The sequence below is a fragment of the Marmota monax genome, unplaced genomic scaffold, assembly GCF_021218885.2.
Source record: "Marmota monax isolate L192 unplaced genomic scaffold, Marmota_monax_Labrador192_F-V1.1 WCK01_AAM20220418_F8-fsc00133, whole genome shotgun sequence".
Lineage (NCBI taxonomy): Eukaryota > Metazoa > Chordata > Mammalia > Rodentia > Sciuridae > Marmota > Marmota monax.
In genome coordinates this window covers 1,645,950-1,663,829 of record NW_026694821.1, presented here as the reverse complement: position 1 = coordinate 1,663,829, position 17,880 = coordinate 1,645,950, and the positions used below count along the sequence as shown (strand labels likewise).

The following is a 17,880-nucleotide window of genomic DNA, read 5'->3' as shown; positions in this document are numbered from 1 at the left end:
TCATTCACCATATTCTATTGATAGTCAAATGCAAGTGCAAACCAAACAGAACCATTCAATATGATAAAGCCACTGAACAGAGGGCTCCCATCTGATAAGTTGCTATATTTTGTAAGGATCAGAAGAATTAAAGATTCTACCTCTCAAAAGATTTCTCAGATGCATGGAAGAAATGTTTCAAATTTTCAAATGCAGGAAGACTGATGTTGTTAGAGTTCAAGTTAGCAGTAGTGATCCATAAGCTTTGGAGGCAGTATGCAAGTCCTCTTCAGTTGTTACCAAGTCCTCTCATGGTCCCTTCTGATAATCTAACTTTTCTCACATGGTTACTTTCTTCCAACTAATTTTTTTTGGGGGGTGGATACCAGGGATTGAACTCACAGGTACTGGACCACTGACCCACATCCCCAGCCCTATTTTGTATTTTATTTAGACACAGGGTCTCACTGATTTGCTTAGCACCTCACTTTTGCTGAGGCTGGCTTTGAACTCGTGATCCTCCTGCTTCAGCTGCTGGAATTGTAAGCATGTGCCCCTGCACCTAGCTATTTTCTTCCAACTTTGACAAGGAAGTGAGGAAAGTAGAATGATCTCAAGTATTGCATTTGTACTCTTCTGCAATGGTATATTTCTAGCACAAAAGCATTGCTCTTTAACTCTTTAACCAGCAAACAGCACACAAAAAACTTCTACTTGAACTTAAAGCAGGAGTGAGCCAACTTTTTCTATAAAGAGCCATACAGTACATCTTTTCAACATCATGGACCTGACAGTCTTTGTTACAACTCCTTGTGCAGCCATAGGCATTATGTAAATGAATGAGCATGGTGTTTATTTTCCCAAACACCAATATTTAGGGACAGGAAGTTTGAATTTCATATAATTTTCACATCACAAAATGTTATTCTACTTTTGTTTTTGCCTCCTTAATAATTTAAAATGTCAAAACCATTCTTAGCTCTTAGTTGTACAAAATCAGATGGTCGGTTATAATTTGCTAAGCCCCTTCCAAAGAACCAGTGGGTTATCAATATATCCCAGCTTCTTCAAAATTGTTTTTCTTCTATGTAGGCAGTTATCATCCTCATCCCAAGGGGCACAATGAGCAAAGTACTGTGGAAGACAGTTATTCCTTGGAAATGTATCCTATCCAGAGATGAGAGTCTAACTGGCAAGCGCACGGTGGCTTCATCAAGTATTTACTAGGGGTTCAAGTTCTCTCCAGATTTGGACTCTTATCTGCCTGATGGCAGTGGTGTGTAATCAGTGAAAGAAGAGAGAGTTGCATTTAAATGATGATCAAAGTCACCTTATCCAGTTCTGTACAACATTCAAGATTCTCAACCAACAAACTATTAGAAAATACTAATTCAATTAATCAAAATCTTTAGACATAAAAAAAAACACTCCATTAGGTTTTTTTTTTTTTTTAAGGAGGGCAGGATTGCATAGTCAGTGATGCAGATAGTTGTTGAAAACATTTCCTACATCCTGATCCACTAGCCACCCAATCCACCTGCCTCCTCTCATGAAAAGGTGTTCATGGGACTGCATGGTAATACCCAAGTGCATAAAGATGATCCTGATGAAGCTTGCTTCCTGAATGCCTGGGAAAGACAGACACTGGCATTGTGTTGACCACTAAAAAGGAAAGTCAACTATGCTCCTCCTTTCAAGGTTTAGAAATGATTTCACTGTTTTTATAAAAATGCTCATTATAAAAAATTTAAGCAATGCTTTAGAGTACAATGACATCAGCCCCACAGGAGCCAAATGTGTTGTTTATACTGGTGGGTGAATAACATTCCAGACAATTCTATATGCATAGGTAGAGATGGACAAACAAGTAGGATCATTTTACAACAGGGGAATCATGACAAAATTTAAAAACTCTCTGACAACAGCACAGCAAATGAATGCCCTTGAATTGCTCTGTTTCTTTAACCTGAGAAAGTTTCTTAATGATATTTCCCAATTTAAGGGTGAAAAAAAAGCATGAAAAAAATTATGTTGAAACCATGATTTCTTTTTAAAATTGATTTAATAGATAGTATTGTTGAACTTTCTAAACTATGTTTTTATAATTTCATTACTATTAAAGTATATAATTGCATAGTAAAAGAAAGAAAATCAACTACTGCCTAGCCTTCTTCTCCTAAGCCCCTGTCTCATTCCTTACATGTAACTTTTGCATTTGTATTCTTCTGAAGTGGTAGATTTCTAGCACAATACATGTACCTTCAGAAATTTGCTTGGCATTTAGAAGGATATGTTCATGCAAACCCTTTTTCTATTAGGTAACCTTGTAATCTGCTTTTTGTCACTTTATCACTATATCTTTAACATCTTTCTATATCAGTGAATAGAGCTGACAGTAATGACTACCATTAATTGAGCACTCAATATGTGCCAGACCTTATTCCATGTTTTATAAATATTAAATCCCTAAGCCCCTGCAAAGCTAAAAAGAGAGGGGAGAGGCAGGGCCACATTCCCGAACTCAGCTGCTGGGAAGAAGGGAGGTGCTTTACCTCAGAAGCCTGTTCTCTGTACCAGAAAGAAGGTGTGGGAAGGCATGCTATTCACCCTTTTCCAGAAACAGGAATAAATTGTGTTAAGCCACCTCTCCATCATCAAAAGGAAAGGCAGAAAACGATGAGAAGGGGTCAGAAAAGGTGTCAAGATGAGAGCTCATGCTGTGAGGTCCAGCGGTAGCCATGTGTGTCTGTTAGCAGACAACTGGAGCCCCAGGCACGCACACTCTGGAGCTTGGTGGAGGGAGGATGGATAGAGAGAATTTCCAGAAAGCTCACCTGCAGCACAGAGCTACGCAGGACTCAGCGTCTTCACCTCTTTTGTGCATTGCAAAGAACTGACACCCCCACCCCCATTTCAAAATACAGATAAGGAGGGCTAAGGTCTGCACCTCCCTTCTCCCTCCTCCACTTTCTATACCTTGGGGAGTTAGAAATGTCTTTGTATTGTTCAGGGGATGAGGATCAAAGCTTCCATGTGTAAATCAATCAGTGTAAAACAATTCCTGATAGTGTATGGTCCCAGTAGAATTATATTCCTTTTTTTACAAAAATTTAGTTTGTAGGGCTGGGGATGTGGCTCACTGGTAGAGTGTTTGTGTAGCATGCATGAGGCCCTGGCTTCAATCCTCACCACCAAAAAAAAAAAAAAAGCTTGCGTTTGTGTTTAGTTATATGGTTTTTAGTATGATTATTCTATTAATATCCATCAATCATCCCAGATCATAAGTTTCAGGAGAACAGGAACCAGGTTGGATTTTGCTCAGTGTTAATTTCCCAGCTTTAGCACAGAGCCTGGTACATATTAGACATGGAATTAATATCTTTGGAAGGAATGGATGAGTGGAAATGTGAAGGAATGAATGAAACCTTCTGAGGCTTATGATGAGGGGTGCAGCATTTTTTTTGTCCTGGGTCGCTGCAAGTGGTATTTGTACGGGGACATGATTTTATTGGTCAGCCAGGTTAGGACAATCAACTGCAGGAGGCCTGTGGGCAGATGGGCTATAAAAGCACTATCAAAAGATCTCGGGCTCCACACCCAGCCTGCCCTCTAGAAAACAATAACAGAGAGAGAGAAAAAAAAAGAAAACACAAATAATAAATAAGAGGAATGAATGCACACTAACTTCCTCTTGATATATTTTCCCTAAAATGAGGCATGGAAAATGAAAAAGCTCTTTGGGAGTGGGGCATCATCATGTTGTCTTTTCAATGCTACAAACAACTTTTCCCCCTTTAATTAGGAGCAAATGGAGCCTGACAAATAAATACTATGCACCAGATCTTCATCTCTCAAATAATTAGCTTGTACTGTTAAGGGAAATTACTTGATTGCCTCAAGTCTGTTCTTGCATGTTCTATGCCAAGACAATAACACTAGCAATGCTAATAACATTCCATTTAACTATTTATTCACCCGACAAATATTTACTGGGTCTTGACTATGTGCCAGGCACCTCACTAGGCACACTATTACCTGCCCACTGTCTGAAGCAAAGCAAACGGAAGATACATAAAAACAAAGCTTTTTTGAAAGCACTGGTGAGAAAAAATACACTCTGACCTATGGAAATGAAGGATGAGAGTCTCCCTCAAAAAGCCTCAGGCCTCTGGGTTGAGTTTACCCTCTAAACATCAGCTGCCATCATATTTGAAGGAAAGCAGTGAAGATAAATGATTATCAAGCTGCTCTGCATGTGCCACATTTAATATTCTCCATGTCACTTCAAAACAGTCTGGGACACTTCTCAAAGTCCTAAGGAGCCTGCTGCTTCCCTATATACTGGTGCCAATAAGAGTAACCACACTGTAAATCATTAAAATATACCAAATATAGATATTTGTACCCCACTCCCTGAGCGATGATAAATGACCAGTAAATGAGTCCAAGCTGTATTTTGCAGAATGATTTTTTCTTTTTGAAGCTGAACTGTGTCTTGTTTTAAATAACATTCTGCCTAATGCCAAGAAAAGGCAAGGGAGAGAGAAGGAAATTAATGAGCAAATAAACATATTTTTCAGCTCTGAAAACAAGGGCTATGACTGAGAAGGTCCCACAGCATAGAAAGCAAGAAGAAGAAGAAAAAAAAAAGGTTCCGTTGACTTTCTATCCTTTTTTTACCACATTCATTTACTTGAAAGAGTGAATTGGGAGAGACTCACAGAGCGTGACACACAGCTGGATCCAGTCAATAGGGGTCATTTTCACTTGCTCTGTGTATTTTACCAGCTCGTTGTTCACTGTTCCTGATGGGAGGGTGGGCTGCTGCCCTGGATCTAAGTCTTGGTAAGAAGCCAGCTGTCCATATCATCTCAACCCAGTGTGGCCACTACCATAATGGCCGGGACCCAGCCGCTCTTTCACTTCCCACATAGCTTGGTGTGCGTCCCAGCAGGTCTTGTGTGGCCCAGGTACACACACTACCATCATTACCGCCACAACCATGCCTGCGTTCCTGCAGGAGTATGCACCCGCCCACACCCACCCCAGGCAATTTCTCTCTCATTAACAGCTTGCTCATGCCAACTAGGAACATTTGTAGGACTTTAAAACTTTTCTTCTCCATCTTCAGTGAGGCAGATTGCTTGGACTTTATTGACTCTGAAAGCCAAGCTGAATTATTAAACATTATTTGAAAGTTAGTTGAGTGGTGGGGGGGGAGGTTGGAGCATTCTTTCTAAAAAAGTTTTAATTTTGGCTGTTGTGGTTTGTTCCAGAAAGGAATATGATATCAAAATGTAGTGTTTCTGGGTTGACCACACATAAGAAGCTGTCTACATACAAATATGGCAAAATCGGTATTTCCTTTCTAAGGCAAAACAGTTACTATGGGCATCCTCTCCATTGGTTTAATGTGTGTGTGTGTGTGTGTGTGTTTTCTCATTCCCCCAACACCCCAAATGTAGCAGGTCACAGAAGTGGTCAACGCAGGCTTTTGAGTGGCCAGAAGGTTAATGGTATGAGACTATAAATTTTCACTGGCTGTGTCTTTTAATACTAATGATTAGTGACTTTGTTTTAACTATCAAGGATTTCTGAAATTAAGTCTCCAAGTTAGTAAAACAGCAGCAATAACAACAACCCCCAAACTGATATTTATCCACTGAATTTAATGATTATAAATGATTATAAATGCTCTGAACTTGAGGAGAAGTAGAGGTAGAAAGACAACTGTCCATGATGATCATGGGACAGTTATATACTATGAGCTTCATTGGCCAAGGTAGAAATAGTTTTAATACCCAACACACCTGGGCTTCAAGATGAGAATTATCCCATGATCTTGGCCACACAATGAATCTTAAACTCCTATTTCAAGCATGTCATTAAGATAATGAACCAAAATCATACTGTCTTAATCATTTGGAATGAAATTCCCCTCTTTCAAAATTCTCGTAAAGTAACTCAGCTTCAATAATGCACAATTTAAATATTCTTTTGCTTTAGATTTTGGTTTGATAATAAAACTTCAGATAAGTTTATCAGGTTGGGAGGAGATATGACCTAGGAAGAAAAGAACAGTGCCTGACTCAGAAAGAAAGAAAAAAATATCATATGATTTTTCATTTTATAGCATTAAAAACTATTAATTCTGAAAATATTAGAAATGATGTAGTCAGTACAAACACAAAAAAAGTTGAATTGTAGATTGATACTCAAGCTTATAGGAAAATGACTCAAGGAAATCTCACGAATAAGAATGGTACCTGGGAAGAGTGGAACATCACTGATTCTAGTGTAAGCAAGGGTGAGAACTAGCTTTTGATCACACCCAAGAGCAAGGTGATACATTGCACTTTGATGGTTACAGAGCCCAACAAACCCCAGAGACAAATCTTAGCAATTTCACTGCTAGCCTTTTTCATATTAATATCTAAATCATATATTAATTACAGTTCTGCAAGAGTGAGCCTTCAATTTATTCTTGTTAAATGAAGAAATTAATAAGTGCACATTTGTAGAATGGTTTTCTTTCAGATAATCACTTCTCTGCATCTCTTGGACTCAGCAACTGTCTGTTCTAATTCATCACAATTGTGAGCATCTCTGAGGTTGTCCACTTTAGTAAATTTCAGGACAAACTGCTGTTCTGAGGGCCAAAGCTAGTCTTAACAATACTAAGACAGCTTTTAAGTCTCTTGCTAAATAAACCACATATCCAGGTGTCTTCATCTACCTATCAAAAGAGGCAGAATCCCTATTCCATCAGAAAAGGGATCGCAGCTGGTGTTTGCTAAGTGTTAGGAGTCAATCTCTATTGGAAAACAGAAATGCATGAATGTCTCAAAGAAGGGAAGAAAAGCCTGCTATTATGGAGAACTTCAGAAAAAGAAGACGGATGACTTGAAGTGAGAAGTCTTGATTTTAAAGCCTGGCTCCACCAACCCGGGCTGTCACCTGGAGCTGCAATTCCTTCTCCATGAAATGGGGATATGTGATGAGACAAGAAACTATAAACCATAAGGAAATATAGAATTAGTGTGACAGAGTGGTGCTGTCTTAGGGATGGGGGTTGAGTGGGTGGAGAAGGGATTGATAACCAACTTTTGAGGAAAAAATAAGAAAACAAATTAAAACCTTTTTTGCTTAGTATTAAAATATTTTGTTTTGCTTTTGATTTTTAAAAGTTCAGAATAAAGCACAATGGAATATTCATTCATAAAAAGAAATGAAGTACTGATATATGCTACAATATGCGTGAATCTCAAAAGCATTATGCTAATTGAAAGAAGCCAGACATAAAAGGTCACGCTTTGTATGATTTTATTTATACGAAATATCTGGAATAGGTAAAGCCATAGAGACACAAATAGATTAGTATTTGCCAGGGAGGGAGGGAGGGTGACTGCTTTACGGTCACATGGTTTCCTTTTGTGGTGATGAAAATATTTTGGAATTAGATAGAGGCGATTGGTTATGCAACATGTTGAATGCATTAAGTGCCACTGAAATGTACATTTTAAAATGGTTAATTTTATATGATGTGAATTTTACCTCAATTTTGAAAATAACTTAAAAAAAAAGAAGCAAAAAGCTGAGGGTGTAGCTCACTGGTAGAGTGCTTGTCTACCATGTGTGAGGCCTTGGAATAGATCCCCAGTTTCTTAAATATATATATATATATATATATATATATATATATATATATATATATATATAAAGTAAAAGGTAAAGCAAAATAAGAATCTCTTTTTTTCTAACAGGGTGCTGATAGAAACTCCCGGCTTCATTGCATGATTAATAATATCCATTACAATGTCACCACAAGCAAAACAGAGGTGTGAAAATGATAAAGGCCAAAAACATATTTTTGCCCTGGAAAGTTAATGCCAAGTTTTTAGTATTTGTCTCTAGGGGATTGACGCCTCTGCAAGATACCAGTACTCTCCTTCTCTTGCAACTTGAACATCTTCTAGCTGGTTTACAACTAACAAGGCTATGCAGCAGCCATAGCCATCACTGTGTGTGACACAACATTAGTAGAAGGTGTTCTAGGCAGCCACTGTAGAATCAGGACCCACCAGAACTTGTCTACTAAGAGAAATTTACCAGGACACAGTGTAACAGCTTATGCTTGATTAACAGAAATGAAACAAAGAAAACTAACCAAAAAAAAAAAATACCCTGTCCAAAATCTTAAGGAAGATGTAACTGAAGGATGCAGGGATTTTATTTAACTCTGTAAAGATCAACACAACAGTTGGTGTGGTTTTTCCAGGTGCATCCATAAAACTGGATTAGAGAACCAAAATCTGATTTGTCTCTGCATAGGCTCCCATGTATCTAAGCCTGTGTCACTTCATTGGCTTACCCCCACCAAAGATGTCAATATCACATCTTATAGGTTCTGGGTTTTCTCTGGGGAGTATGGATGGACATGCACCCTGATCTCATTTTGTCACCTACTGGGATGAACATCTTTGTATTCATATGTCTTGGCAGGTTTTCCTATTTCAAAAAAGTGTTCATTGTTAAAAGCAATTCTGATGCATTGACCTGTACATTAGGTTCAGTTTTGGGGTAGAGATGGTGGCAGTGGTGGTGGTGACAGTAGTTTATACATGCATGTGTGTCAGAAATGGGGGTTATTAAGGGATATAGAGGGAAGGGATAAGAGGGATGCCCGACAAGTTCAGCTTTAAATAGACTTTTCTTGTTCCATCAATAGTTCCATACCTGGGTGAAACATTATCGATCTGTTCTGCCACTGAACTCCTTTGGCACTATAGGATGACCTCTGGTATTAATTCAGCCCTGGAAGATACTATATGCTGGTTTCCTTGGGAATTTTAAAGGTACTGAATATATGGTGAATGTAAAATAAGTATTTGTGGACTGCCTGCCTGTTTGCTGCCTTAAAGTCTCCTAGAGTGGTGCCTAATAGTGTATTGTCTTTGAAGCATTGGCTTGCAATTTTCTCCACTGAAAGAACCCTTTCTGGGGGTGACAGCAGGAAGAATAATGCCCTTTGTCTTGCTGGCACACACCACTCACCCCTAAAGACCCAGCACCTGCAAACCTGGGTAACTTTAGGTGAGGGCTTATTTCCAGCTTTTATAGAAGAAAATTCTATTGGAAAAAAAAAAGTAATCCCTTGTTATTTTATTTTGGACGAGCATTTAATAAGAAACATAGGCAGTAACATATGTTAGAAAAATACAGATGAAACATAGAACTTTGCATTTATAACTCACTATGGAAAATCCATGCTAATGCAGCACTGAGTTGGGGATTTTAATTGCACAGAAGTCAGGAAATTCAGAGTTCAAGTTCCCACAGAAAACTTCACTCCATATGTGTATCACAGGGCCTTTCCTGAGTGGGTGACCTAATTATTTTGGCAAAAGGTGGTTAAATAAATAGTGATGGAAAGGATTTCTCCTCAGTGTTACAGTTCCCATAATCCCAAGCAAGATGGTCAGCTGGTAACCTTAGCCACATAAAAGGTAGTCTTTTTAATGTATGACAGTGCCTAGGTATGTGCTTGGTGACCATCATGACAATAATCCCACTGTAGCACTTGATGTAGGAGGTGCAAGACTTGGGAGTGGGATGCTCTAGGGGAGCAGATAGTTGCTGCCATATCACCCAGTTCTCTGGCAGATCCTTCCCCACGGTTTTGTGAGGGCGGCTGCATTCAGTAGGCACTGCCTTTAGCTCCATCCCCAAGGAACACCTCAATAGCTCTAATGCCCAAACTTCAGAGTCTGAACGTTTGACTAAAAAGCCCTCAGGGAAGTAGAGAGGAGGTTTCTCTGAACACACTCTGTCCAGCCCTTAGGAGAGTTATCCAAATCAGTTGCTCTGTAGGCCTGTCTTCTTTTGGTTTCATTCCAGTTGTGACCAGGGGCCATCAGACCCCTGCTGGAAACATTTGGTGTTCTAGCCCAGGGGGCCTGAAACTCACTGTAGTTAAGAAGTCTCCAGATCTTTCCCTCTGATTATGAGGTCGATGATTGTAAGGAAGTATGTTTAACTTGTCCCTTGGTATCCACATCTGAGGGTGTATGTGTGTCCAGTCCTGCTGGTGTCACTGGTCACCATGAACCAGTACCCACCCTGCCTTTGAGAATTCATCATGTTTAAAGAACTGACTTAAGTGAAGCCCAGCTTATGAGGAGAAGGGCCTTTCTCATTGAAGGGCTGCTTTCCTACAAGGCAGATGTTCTACTCTGTATGGAATGAAAGCATTTTCTCCCTCATGATCACAGGAGAAGAATGGGAGGAAGCAAGGGAGTCTGTTTCCTGCTTGACTTACTTTTAGGACTCTGTGAGTGATGGTGGTCCAAGGCCACTGGACCAATAGCCAAATCACTGGGAGGTTCTACCGTCCTGTTGAACAAGAGTCCCTGGCCTGCCTGTGTTTGGTCTGAATTATATGGTCCTTAACCTAGCAAACCCATTTGACAACATTTATCCTTAGTGCTTGAGCTTTGAGCAACTGAGAATCCATCATGCTACCTGTGAACCGTCTGATCTCTCTGAGCAGGACGGGCCTCTAGAAACCTTTGAGAGACTCAGGGTGAAGGACAATCATCACAAACAAGAAGATCCATCACAGCACAGTCTGTAGCGCTTTAGGCAAACAGCACCAGAGAGAACGGGGCTGTGAGGGGGGAAGCCAGAACAAAACACAAAACCTCCACTTTCCCCTTCACTTCTACATTTAAAGCATTTCAAAGAAGAGCCACTCACTTTATGAAGAATCCAGCCACATGTGCATGTATATAGTAGAAAGCCACACTTAGGAAGAGCTTTTGAAATATGCCTGTGAAGATGTATCTAAATCATGCTGGTTCTCACCTATACTTCAAAACTTCCATTAATACCTGAGTATTGGAAAATATTGAGTATTCTATGTCTTTTTTTCCCCCTAGTTTCAGAGATTTTGTAAAAGTTTTTTTTTTCAGATGGTATGACAATCAGAATGCATTAACTGCTTGTCTCATTTTTAGCAGAGGAATCACAGGCCCTTGCTAAGCTATCTCTTTACCTCTCTGTTTCTATTATCTCTACGGTATACAATTCAAAAAACCAGGAAAAAAAAGAGATCTAAATCTACTGTTTTACTGCCTACAATATAAGTAATATGTGTGTGTGTGTGTGTGTGTGTGTGTAACCATCTCTTTAAATCACATTGTCACAACTGAGCACCATTCTAAAAATGCCAAATAGAAAGCTTTCTGGTTGATTTATTAATTGAAAATGGCTTCTCCAAGAATTTCTCTCTTACAAACTGAAGATATCATTTTCATGATCTGTCTTCTTTCCCAGCTCAAGCGATTTCTTTTCCAACTCCACATTTCTCTTAAGCAATGGCTCACCAGGGAATGACTGGAATGACTGTGACACCGTAGCTAGCCCTAAGTCAGGACCTTCCTTCAGAAAGGACAAAGCTCTTTGCAGATATTGACAAAGATCAATCCCCACCTTTTGGTGATGTAGAAAATTTTTGTGAAGCAATGTCAAGTTACCTACTTGGAAGTTAGTAAAGGAAATGGGAGAAATTTGAACCTGAGTTTTGTTCTTTGTGGTGCAGCCTGGTTAGCTCAGCAGTTTCCTGCTTAGAGGAAAAATGGCGGATAATAAAGAGCACAATGGAGAAGGCAAGAAGGAGAAAAAGAAGCAAGGGCAGAGGGCAGGAAAGAAAACACGGGAAGAGGGGCAAGTGTGAAAGCAAATTGGCTCTGTTAGAGGTGGAAAATGTGTTCCACCCAATGGTTCTGGTATTTATTGATTTACACTGAAAATGCAAGAATTATTGTATGAGAGAAGTAAACAAAAGATTGAGTCAGAATATTCCAAACTCAAAGCAAGCTCAGTTTCCTTTTTGGTAGAACTGTCCATTCTACTGTGTTTTCCAGATAAATCAATTACCAAAGTGGTAATATCAAGTGGTTTCTTTCCTTCACCATATGCCAGCAAGAGTGTCTGGATTTGATATGGTACATGAGGAAGGAAAAGCACCCTATGGGGCTGTTTTTGTATGAATAAGTTATATGTAGAAATGTGCCCACTTCTGTAAGGTTTTCAAACCACACATGGTTAACCAGAGGCTAACAAAATGGTTAACCAAATGTGTCAACCACTAAGCCAAGTGGAAATAGTGATGGCAGTTCTAGCGACGGGGAGTTGTTCTCCCATTTCTATGACACATTCCGACCAACAAACCAACCTACCAGGACCCAGCCTGCCTTTGAAAATTCATCATGTTTAAAGAGCATTCTTAGGTCTTCAGAACTGACATAAGTGAAGCCCAGCTTATGAGGAGAAGGGCCTTTCCCACTGAAGGGCTGCTTTCCTACAAGGCAGATGTTCTACTCTGTATGGGATGAAAGCATTTTCTCCCACATGTTCACATTAAGTGAGCTCACCATTGGTTTTAGTCTGACTAACTGATGAGACTAAGCCCATCTGAGTGGGAATCATTTTTAAAGCAGAAGATGGATTGTTTTTCTTGGTACCAATTCAATGCCTGCTATTTCCCCCTCTCTTTTTGCTCAAACGAATCCTTTGATTTCTTTCCAAAACTCATTCACTATGGGAAGTGTATCATTATTAAGCTTCCTTGGTGGGTTACCACATATTGTATGCTTTGCCAAAGAGGGCGACTGTCAATAGTCAAGTAGTCGGCTTTTTATGGCTGGGTAGCATTCGCTATGAGTAGTGCTATTTTTTTTTAAATAAGCTAAGTTGACTTGTATTATTTAGTAACTCAAAATCCTTTCTGGAAGTGGGAGGGATATGTACTAAAATTCAATTTGTAAACAAAGAAAGAAAGAAATATACTCTTCTGTGACCAACCCCAACTGTTTCCCCTAAGTTAAAAAAAAATCGAAATTAGATTCCAACAAGAGAAAATATATCTATGTGCTTTTGTTCATTCTATTCAATAATCTTTAATTTGATCTGGGTGCCCAACATTGCTTCCTTGATGTTCTTGGATGGAAGATTAGAGACAGAGGGAAAGTGGGTGGAAATAGAAGCATGTCCTCATTTTTTTAAAGTCTCTTTCTTTTTAACTATTTTTTTTTATTTTTCATTTAAAGATAGCATGTGCACCATGGGATAGGATTTGGCATTCTAGACATGCATTTGTGTGACCCAGACTGATGATGCAGGTACTAACTACTACACAAAATCTACCTTCTAGAAAAATAGTTACCTTTCTCTTTGAGTCATTTTGGGCCAGGTTTCCCATGCAGAGATGGTGAGCTCTCTGAATGGGACTCTCTTTTCATTCCACTACTCTTGGGGTAGTTTTGATTTCAGATACCATTCAGATTTCTGTAATATCCATTATCAATAAAGTAGAGATTATCCTGGGCTGACAGTGGGGTCATGTCCTGATAAACCCATCGTATGATGAAATCAGTTGAAAATATATTTAATACACTTAATGTACTACAAACTGCAACTTAGGAACACAGAACAGCATCAATTCTATTTTCCATCTTGGTCTCCTGGCTGACTGGGAGATCATGGGAAATAGTATATCTTACTAGCCCAGAAAATGTTCAAAATTTGAAATTCTAAGTATAGTTGTACAGTTTCTTTCTCTGTTTTTTGTACTAGGGGCACTTTAACACTGAGCTATATCTCCAACTCATTTTTTTTTTGACATAGAGTCTCCCTAAGTTGCTTAGAGCCTGGCTAAGTTGCTGAGGCTGGTCTTGAACTTGCAATCCTACTGTCTCAACCTCCTGAGTTGCTGGGATTATAGGCGTGCACCATCTAAATATAGTTTCCACTGAACACATATTGTCTTTGTACCAGATAAAAATTAAACAGAACCACTGTAAGTTGTAGACTAGCTAAGTATTATCAAAGGGATGCTACAACAAATAATCTTTACCTAGTGCTGTAAAGGGGGTGGGGGTTTCAAAGATTTGCCTTTCAAACTCAATGAATGGACCTGTTGGGAAAACTGACTTATTTTAAAACTAAGACAATCCTGGCCAGGATGTGGAGAGGGAGTTGGAAGATACTGTGCAGCATTAGTGCGATTGAGTTCCTCCTAAATGAAAATAAGTACCCAGGTAAGAGGCGAATGCACACCCTTAAGTCAACTGTGATCATTTCAGAACTTAATGGTTTCAAAATAAAAAGATGAAATCCATCACTCTCATAAATCAGACCTAATGACTGCATTAATTGATTCATGAATTTAGATTTAATATTCACTCGAGTTTTAAGTCTGGTTCAAAGAATACCTATAAAATATGGAAGGTGAAAACAAATTCAATATAGTACTAGTGTCTACAGTGACAGAGGTAGATTCTGTTTATTCTGAGAAAAGAGGTTGTCAGGACAACTGAGTGAAACATTTCAAATGCAATTTAAAGTCAGACTCTTCAAGTAATTGGAAAAAATAGTGAGACTGCCGTTTTAAGGAGATTAACATATTAGATGCACCTATGAGATTTCCATAATTTGGGGCCACCAAAATACAGAGGGACCTAAACTAACAACTTCTCATGCTCATGAGCTCCTGATGGAGCATGATGAGGCACAGCTTGAGCTCTGATGTCCTGAAGCTGGTCATTAAATGTTCCACACCTTTTTATTTAAAACCAAAAGAGGGTTTTCATCTGGCTCCACTTCAGCTAGGCTAATGGCAGCTTCCCTCCCAAAGATTCCTTCCACCCTTCCAACTGGCAAGTACTTGCTTCATTTCCTTGGGTACTGTAAGCGTCACGCAGAATGACTGGCTGAGTGTGGCAGCTCTTCATTCTGCACTGCCTTGGTGCTTGGAGGGAAGGTGCTTGCTCATTCTTTCAACACATTTACTTTGTGCACAGTAAGAAATGACAAGTAAAGATGCAGCCCATTCCCAAAGAACTCAAAATGTAATTGACTCCATTGTGCAAGATGCTATGATATTACAGGCGAAATAGGTATTTTTCTATTGAGATTTTTAGATCAAATTTAGATTGCTTTAATTGAGTTAGAGAATGTTGGTGTTTGGGGGCTAACTAGCATTTTAAAACTGCAGCATATCAGATATACGTAGTTAACTTGAGCCTAAACTGAAATTTTTAATCATGGCTTAACACAGTGATTGAGGGCAATTCTGCCCCTTGAAGGACATCTGGCAATATTGGTGACATTTTTTGTTGTTGTTATACTTGGAGGAGGTGCTACTGGTATATAGAGGGTAGAGAGCAGGGATTCTACTAGGCATTCTAGAACTCACAGGACAGCGGCTAACACAGGGAATTATCCAGGTCAAAATTTCAATAATGCCAAAGTTGAAAAATCCCTGCCTTAACCTGAGAGCCAGGGTAACTAAACTGTGACTAAATGACATCTATTAATAAGTTATTTATTTCATTTCTTTGAAGGAGACATCACAGACCGTTGTGACATGGGTATGAAACTGGCTGGTTTCAAAATCCAACTAAAACACAAAGTATCTTCTTTGTGACATTTCCTCCGTATGCTTATCAAATTCATCAGTCTACTCTGTGGCTTGGGATGGCTGTGATAACAGTAACATCACAAACTTGGTGCACGTGGTGGTGCAAATTTATAATCCCTGCAACTCAGGGAGCTGAGGCAGGAGAACCACAAATTTGAGACCAGCCTCAACAACTTAGTGAGACCCTATCTCAAAATAAAAAAATAAAAAGGACTAGGGATGTAGCTCAGTGGTAAAGCACCAATGGGTTCAATCCCCTGGAACCTCAAAAAAAATTTTTTTTAGTTTTTTTTTTTTTTTTTAACCAGAGATTCTAATGATAGGAAGAATTTTGGAGCTTCCTGGGCAAAGACTATTTCATTTTGAACACTGAAGGACTGAGGGTCAGTGAGATTATGGGTCATAGGATCACATGATAAGTTCAAGGTTGAAGGTTATTGGAACCCAGGCCTCTTGACTGCTGCTCCAGGCTTCCTCTGCTAGCCTGGGGACTAGTGTGGCACTCAACTGCATCTAGAATAGTAAATAAGAAACAGAGATGACATATGAAAATGCTAACAGCCATGTGCTCTGCATTTTCGGTGGCATCAACTCAATGTGTTTTGAGGCTGGGCTGCTTCTCATCAGGAACCACGGAGACAGTGTAAGCCACTGTGCCATGGGGGACTGGCTGGCCAGGGTCTGCTAAGCCCACAGGCATCTGTGTCTCCTCAGCTGGAGACAGGTGCTCTCCCAGCAGGCAACATCTGTCACCTTCTGGTGTGCCGGTCTGTGCAGGAGACAAGGCAGATCCCGAGAGCTTATAAGGAGTGCTTTGAAAGGGCACCACCATATTCTCTTTCACCAATGGTGGCTGGGGCCCTTCTCTTGCTTTCTTCCTCTGGCTTCCTCAAATGGTTATGAGATTATATTCTGTTATCTCTCAAGTCATTCCAACCCTGTATAAGTCTTTCAAAGGAATCACACACAGCAAGTCTAAGCCCTGTCATTTTTCACTTAGTGAATTATTAGATTGGCATATGGACTTAGGCTGGTAGGATAGGAAAAGAGATATATACTACATTCATCTACAGAAAAGTCAGAACACAGGCTCTGAATTAACAAGGGACTTTAAGACTTCTGCTTTCAAACAATCACCAAAACTCAGAGATTCCAATAACATTCTCATATACTCTTTTAGTGGAGAGGTTCACCATTTATTTAGTCAATAAGTGGGGACAGGGACTCTCCTCTTACTCCACCCTACCTTTTTTGTACAAATAATTTCAAATGAAGGCTCTAGAAATACACAAATCGGTTTCTATATAACTTTTTCTTATTTCTTTCTCTTCTCAGATCTTTTGTTAAACATCAAGTGCCCAAACAAGGTAAATTTTAATTTTCTATTTCATGTTGCTCATTTTCTTTGAAAGGGTTGGGGGAAAGGCATATACAATGGGTGGAAACAAAACTGGATACAAGTTGGCTATCTCCTCTTTCAGTGATCTCTCACTATTGGTAATATTCTCTTGAAACTGCCCCATTCTGTCTCTCTGATGCAGTGTGTACTGCCTCATGACCAAGGAGGTAGATCTAAGCTCATGGCCAGGTGAGTGTGTGCATGCCCAGGATGACATGGGCCAGGGGAAGAAGAAAGCACAAGGGCACATGACCAGGTGCTAGAAATAATGTAGAAATCTGCTCTGAGATTTTCCTATAGCCCTTTAAACAGGATCCTTGTTATAATTTTTGGATTCTGTCCCGTGGAGTTCAAGTGCATTCTTCAGGGCAGCCAGTTACTGTTCCACAAAGGTGTGAACGAACTGGAGTTTCACAAGCACAATACTTCACATTGTTGGTTCAGAATAACTTTAATTCCTCTCTGCATTGCCCCACCCCCAACCCCATTAAGAAGCTGTTGGATCCAGAGAGGCCTAGCCTGGCCAGGACTGGAAATTATCAAAGAATTCACAAGAAAGCTGTAGCAAACATTCTAGTATAAAATATAACCAAACACTAATGAAGAGCACAGTTCCCATTTTTTGCCTGATAATCGTGGAGGTCTGACTTTAGCAGTTACATGAAGCTTGTCCCCAAAGGTCTATTTTCTTCAACAAACAAAAACAAGCCTTCTCTTTATCAGATTCCAAAGTAGCTCTAACTAAGGGTAATTAATTAAGGAATTAAGGTGCTGTTCCACATAGGCAGTGAAGCACAGCGGCTCTGGAAAAAAAGCTCTTTAAGCTTTTGGAAGCCTGTGAATCAAACAGATCAAGAACCCTGCCTTCACCCCAGCCGACATCTGGTGCCAGTTCCAGACAGTTCCATGCCGATGATTTGTATATTATTACACAAGGCAACATCCTAAAAATGCAAGCACCTCTCAGAGAATTACAGTGTTAAACTGGGACATACGACCCAGATGCTTCCTGAGGCGGTTG

At 39.6% G+C, this 17,880-nt stretch overlaps 1 protein-coding gene across 5 annotated transcripts in view; it reads right to left on the bottom strand.

Moving 5' to 3' along the window:
* The window catches only part of Creb5 (cAMP responsive element binding protein 5), a 402,319-nt gene that overhangs the window by 19,481 nt on the left and 364,958 nt on the right, over positions 1–17,880 (bottom strand). The gene's annotated exons all lie outside the window — the stretch shown is intronic.